Source organism: Bubalus bubalis, chromosome 20 (genome assembly GCF_019923935.1).
Source record: "Bubalus bubalis isolate 160015118507 breed Murrah chromosome 20, NDDB_SH_1, whole genome shotgun sequence".
Lineage (NCBI taxonomy): Eukaryota > Metazoa > Chordata > Mammalia > Artiodactyla > Bovidae > Bubalus > Bubalus bubalis.
Genome location: NC_059176.1, coordinates 21,845,687 through 21,852,696, shown reverse-complemented (window position 1 = coordinate 21,852,696; position 7,010 = coordinate 21,845,687). Strand labels below are relative to the sequence as shown.

General features: G+C 38.8%; 1 long non-coding RNA gene across 1 annotated transcript in view; it reads right to left on the bottom strand.

Annotated features, from left to right (window-relative positions):
• Positions 1-3,853: 3,853 nt before the first annotated feature.
• LOC123330727 overlaps positions 3,854-7,010 on the bottom strand; it is a 144,053-nt gene continuing 140,896 nt past the window's right edge. Inside the window, exon 3 of the long non-coding RNA XR_006546814.2 lies at positions 3,854-4,555. This is a non-coding gene — a long non-coding RNA (uncharacterized LOC123330727). The remainder of the gene's footprint in view (positions 4,556-7,010) is intronic.

The following is a 7,010-nucleotide window of genomic DNA, read 5'->3' as shown; positions in this document are numbered from 1 at the left end:
ACTCATGTCCATTGAGTTGGTGATGCTATCTAACTATGTCATCCTCTGTCACCCCCTTTTCTTCCTGCCCTCAATCTTCCTGCTGAGGAACAGGCACAACTATATTGAAAAACAGCCTGGTATTATCTAGAAAACCCAAGATACCCTATCCTATGTCTCATCCTAGCCTTTGTATAGTATACCCTAGATAAACATGTGCAGAAAGTTCATAGGAGGATTATTCGTATTAACCTAAAATCGGAAACAACCCAAATGTCCATCTACAAAAGAATAAATGAATGTTGTCATATTCATATAATAGAATACTGCACAGCAAGGACAATGAATGGATTAGAATTACACACAAAAATCACAGATTAAACATAGAAAGAAGGCAATAATTACTGCAGAATAAGATTATTTACCTGCTATTCTTGGGCTATTTTAGAGCTTAGATGTTTTGCCCTCAGACTATGTTCAGTAATAAGACACACACAATACTCAATGTTTGTGCAATTCAACATCCATTAAAAAAAACTAGGACAAAGAGATCCTTTCATCATTGCATTTTTATGATGCACAAAATTATCACTAACCTCACAAATCTGCATGTTGATTTTCATCTCACGTGCCTCAGCTATTTGCAAAGTAGGAAATATCCATTTTAGTCCTTACACACCCAGCGAAATGCATTATAAACTAAATTAGAAAATATTGCATTCCTTTTAAAGTCCTAGTGTCAGATCCCAAATGACTGTAATGTAAGTATTACTGAAACCAGAGTATAGAGATTCTTTCCACGCATATAGAGCATATCCATTCAAACAGGCTCTGGTTTCAGTACCACCTCAATCCCCTAACTGGGTCAGAGTGCCCATCTCCCAGCTGCTGGTACCCTTTTCAGCCAGGCCTATCCTCAGCTGATGAGAGTCATTTTGCCTTAAGATTCTTGAGACATTATACCTTACCCCTTACCTGATATAAGGGTGTTAGAAAAAAAAAAAAAGCCCTCGTCTTTTGGAAGGATACCTTCTATAGCAACATTCACACTCCCACGGGAATGTGAATTTGGCTTCCCATGGGAAGAGGCCAAAGCTAGGCCAAAGATGTTTCTCCTGAAACACCTTTGCTTGGCTTCTTTTGCTCAATGATGTTTCCCTCATTCGTTTACAAATTTTTCCAGAGAATAGTTTCTCCCTCTGTAAATAACTTTCACAAGAATCTCATTCTTCTAGAAACCTTCCCAAGACAGTTGGTACCAGAAGATCTACTGGGGATGAAGAATATAAAGTTGTTTAAGGGAGAATTTTTTTACTAGCGGACTCACTCACTGTCTCTCAATTCAGTACCATGGGAAGGGATTCTTGAGTTGGCTTAAATACACTGATGGGATGGCTTTTCACATCAAATGTATGCCCAAATTTCTGTGACAGACTGTGAAGGTAGAAATCAACAGAACTATTATATGAGATCATAAAATTCACCAGCTAACTACATGTCTAGAAACAGCCGGGAGCATTTCCCTTGCCAAGGCAATAAGGAAGGATCAGGTGAGGGGTCACCAGCATCATCGGAAAATTCAGAAGTTCAGGTGTGGTTCTCTGGCAATCAGTACTAATAGAGAAACTATTGCAGAACTGGGCTCCTCAGCAACAGTACAGAACCCTAAGTAGGAAAAGCCAAAAGATCACATTTAATCATAATAGACAAGGAGGAAATAACTTTCCAAAATGGGGAGCAAGTTGGAATGGCAGCCAGGGAAGCCTGATTCAAAGTGATCTACGGGTAGGGCATACACACATTTTGCATGTATCCCTAAAGGCAAGAGAGTTAAAGAGCCAACAAGAATACTGCATAACACAATCAACAGTGGTAGAGAAAGGTCGAGGAGAAGGCTGAGATCAGGCCTCCAAGAAAAGTCACAATCTTGGCCTCATTTCCAGACCTAAGCCAGCTCTCTGGCCCAGAACTCATGCACTGAGAGAGAGCTGGTTCCCCTTAAGGAAGGGCCTTGCAACATCATAGCCAAAATACAATGCAGTGATTCCCCCACACTTTCTGCCAAATGGACCCGTGACCATTCACTTGGTTGACCATACACTAGAGAAAGGGGATATCCAGCTGTTTCACATTATCTGAATAATTCTATATCAATTAAAGAAATTAAATTTATTGTTTAAATTTTTTCATTCGCCAGTGGCTTTACTGGCAAATTCTGCCAAACAATTAAGGAAGAAATAATATCGATTTTACACAAACTTATAGAAAATTCGGGAGAAAGGAATACTTCCCAAATATTAATACTAGACACTAATATGTGAAGACACAAAGCTCCACTGTGGCTTCCCTATAAGACTAAGGGTATGTGGAAATTGAGCAATAAATGGATTTCTGGCCAAACGTCATTGTACACTGAGTCCACAGACATACCCAGTGGTGTTTTCTCAGTTTTCAAGTGTATAATCGGACTAGCCATCTCAAACACGGACATCACCCTAATGCAGGTGCTTTTGTTGTCCTTCAGTCACTAAGTCGTGTCCCCATGGACTGCAGCACGCCAGGCCTCTCTGTCCTTCACTATCTCCCGGAGTTTGTTCAAATTCATGTCCATTGATTTGGTGATGCTATCCAACCATCTCATCCTCTGATGCCCCCTCCTTCTCCTACCCTCAATATTTCTCAGCATCAAGGTCTTTTCCAATGAGTCAGCTCTTTGCATCAGGTAACCAAAGTATTGGAGCTCCAGCTTCAGCATCAGTCCTTCCAATGAATATTCAGGGTTCATTTCCTTTAGGATTGACTGGTTTGATCTCCTTGTAGTCATTAGGCACTTTTGAGCCTAATGAATAAAACCACTATACTACTGAAGATAATGGAGAAGGAAATGGCAACCCACTCCAGTATTCTTCCTTGGAAAATCCCATGGACTGAGGAGACTGGCAGGCTATAGTTCACGGGGTCACAAAAGAATCGGACATGGCTGAGTAACTAAACAAACAAAGTGAAGGTAAAGCAGAAACCCCTGAAATTGACACTCTGTATTCTCAACTTGCTGCTGCTGCTAAGTCGCATCAGTTGTGTCCGACTCTGTACGACCCCATACATGGCAGCCCATCAGGCTCCACCATCCCTGGGATTCTCCAGGCAAGAACACTGGAGTGGGTTGCCATTTCCTTCTCCAATGCATGAAAGTGAAAAGTGAAAGTGAAGTCGCTCAGTCATGTCCAGCTGCTAGTGACCCCATGGACTGCAGCCTACCAGGCTCCTCCGTCCATGGGATTTTCCAGGCAAGAGTACTGGAGTGGGTTGCCATTGCCTTCTCCATATTCTCAACTTAGATAGTATATAAAAATATATTTCATTTTAGGTAGAATAGCAGACATGAGCATCATCCTCAAAGACAAAGGATTCAGGTGTGATGGTCCCATTATGTTCTCATTCAATGCACTATTCTATTTCTTGCACACAGCAGTCTGGATCATAGTGTATGACAGTTAAGTAGGAGCCTCAACTGCAGTAATGCACCAGATGTGATATCATTACCAGAATAGATTTTTAACATAGTCTCTAGTACCTCCCCACTGTGTTCACAGACATGTTCTTTTCCATTCTCATCAGGTAGCAGAATCAAAAACAGTTTTATGGACACTGGATGAATAACTATGCAGTCATGATTTCATTCCAAGGTTCTGTCTACTCTCCTGCTTTTGGTCCCAGTAGTCGCTTCCCTATCGTGAACCAAAAAGGACTAACGGGGAAAAAAATCACCACAGGTTGTCTTATCTTTTTCTTTACTTATTTATCACCATTTTCAATGTAAGTGGTTGGCATATACAAGAAAGCAATGTGACTGATAAAGGATATGATAGGGTTTCTTGGTTGCTCATGTTTCTCAGAAAATTTTTACCTACTTTCTCCATTGGAAGAAAGTCCTGGTATGAACAAAAATCATGGCCACTTGAAGCTGTCAGCATCTACCCTAGTTACTCAATTATAGGGGTACCGTGTTTACCTTGTACTCACTTTGAGTCTCCCTGAACGTCTATGCATCTTGGGTCCTCCAGAACTCGCTGCTCATGGGACATCACAGACTCTGTGCAGATGGAGTGATGGGGAAGAGTCAATACACATATTGCATGTATTTCTCCTTATAGTCATTGTTCCATCAGACCTCACTTACAAAACAGAAGTTCAAAGATAAAATTCCAAGATGGTGACAAGCGTGCATACTTAGTCATTCAGTCATGTCTGACTCTTTGTGATCCCATGGACTACAGCCCACCAGGCTCTTTCTGTCCATGGGATTCTTCTGGAGAAAACACTGGAGTGGGTTGCCATTCTCTTCTCCAGGGGATCTTCCCAACCCAAGGACTGAACCTGAGTTTCCTGCATTGCAGTCATCTGAGCCAGGGAAGCTCATCAGGGAAGACAGTGACAGCAGACCATTATACCAGCACAGGGTCCTTCTGAGCTCTGGGGACTCACGCAAAGGTAGAGGTCACACTCCACGGAAGCCAATTCTGCCAATATGATGTTTCATGGACATTTTTGTGAATAAATGCACAAATGAATCTCACTGAAAAAGAAAAAAAGGAAAGAAATTTAAATTAATAGAATAATGAGTTCTTTAAATCTATCAAGTTATCACATTCATTTTTTCAGAGATAATACCAGAAAGGATAAAGGTACAGAGAAGTGGGAATTACTAAACCACACCAGCAGATTACTTCTACATTTCTGCTGTAAAAACTCTTAGCAGGGTTTAAATTCTTTAATAGAGCAATTGTGTTTATGGAAATCTAATCTAAGGAAATATTTCAAAATTTCAAACAAAGTAATCTTTGCTCATGTTCACTGCAGCATTAATTTTTAAAAGGAAGAATTGAAAATAACCTTAATATCTAAGTGAAAGTCACTCAGTCATGTCCGACTCTTTGCGATCCCATGGCCTATACCATCCATGAAATTCTTTAGGCCAGAATACTGGAGTGGGTAGCCTTTCCCTTCTCCAGGGGTCTTCCCAATCTAGGGATCAAACCCAGGTCTCCCGCTTGCGGGAGGATTCTTTACCAGCTGAACCACAAGGGAAGCCCTAATGTCTAAGACTGGCAGCCTAATTAGAAAAAGTTTAATATCTATGTGCTAAAACATTAGGACATCATACAAAGCATATATCATATAAAATGCCTCATAATATTAAAGAGTAGAAAATTATGTACACATTATAATTCTGTTTTAATAATAACATCTTTAATAAATAATAATAAATATATACATATTAAAGATGGAAGGAATTCAGAGAAATGCAAATAGTGTTGAACTTGGTAGTGGGATTACAGGTGACTTAGTGTCTTTATATGTTTCCTACTTGTTCCTTCTACCATTTTTAACTTCTTTTGAAATTAAAAATGCCTACATATATATGTGTATGTATATATTAAACATCAATCATAGGAAAGGCTTCAAACTAACTCTAAGGCTTCAAACTAATTCTAATTTCTTAATATTAAATTAGAATGTATTCACTTGTGTCTGGTACATTTTTCTAGGTATTTTTCAAAATGTATTTATTTTTAATTGGAGAATAATTGCTTTACAATGCTGTGTTGGTTTCTGCCACACATCAACATAAATCAGCCATAGGTATACACCTGGTCCTTGAAGCTCCCTCCCATCTCCCACCCCAGTACATTTTTAATAACTTGTATTTCTCTTTATCCCTTCAATTGCTTTGTGAAATCAACGGTATTTAACTCATGCTATTAAGCCTAAGAAAGGGAGATAAAATAGTGGAAAAGTAGTAATAGCTATATTGACAAAAAAGGAAAAGAGCCAGGCACTCAGCTTGTATCATTGCTATTTTTACTTATGTACAGAACTGATATTTCAATTGATCCTTGAGCCCAATACTTCTTATCCTGTCTCTCTGTGAGATGAACTCTGGTACAACTGATATAATGAGGTACTTGAAACACTGTAGAAATGGCCTCAAGGATGCAATTGATGCTCTGGTTTACAATTATTGCCTCTGTAATTATCATTATGTTTTCAATATGCTTCTAAATAGTATTTATTCTTTTATATTTCCTAGTTGTGCTTCTGTTCATGGTTAGAAAAAGAAATACAGATACATCACTATTATAAACTGATCAATACTTGAATATTCATGACAAAGAAACACGCGCACATACATACACACTTCTACTAACACAAGTCCAAAGGGTCATTTCTAACCATATATTTAACTAACAGGAAAAGTAATGAATCTAATCTCTTAATTTATTCAAGTCATTATGAACACTGCCCACGGAAAACCAGTTTGTGAATTATTTTGTAAAGAGCTTTAAGGCATGTTTGAACTTTTTAATGAACAGAGAATGCATCATCTTCTCTTCACTAAATAGATAAATATTTCAAAGGAAAACACTCGGACTGGAAATATTTAGGTCAGGATGACCTGCCTGCCCTTTGCTGGACTGATTCAATTAGAAGCAAGTTTCTAACTTCGGTGAAGAGCATCTCCAACAGCAAGATTACGGAGTTTGCATCAACCCAAGGGCCTCAAGTCTGGAGATAAACCTGCGGGTCACTGAGTCCATCAGTTCTCAAGCAGTCTTTTTATTTTGTGATTCTCTGTGAAGTAAGTAAAAAAAAAGAAAAAGAGAGACAAAAATAATGTGTGTTTCATAAGTTTAACTATATTCAACTCGAAGTAACATCCTTAAATCTCAGGAAATATCCTTTTCACTATTTTGGTATTAAAATATTTCTCATGAAAATTAAGTGGTCTTCTTTTGCTTTTTAATATTCTTACTGAGAAAAGAGATGACTGGGGGTTAGTTTTATTAGAAAATTCTCTGTTCCATGAAAACTTAAAGATTAGGTAAGCAAAGATCGTGTTTCTGCCCAAACCTGAGGCAATTGGTGAGCAAAGACCTGTGGGCTGTAGTGGGCAGGGAGCTTTGGAGGCAACTGGAATAGGATTTGAAGTCTGTGTGACTTTAAATGACTTAACCTAGTTAAGCAATTCA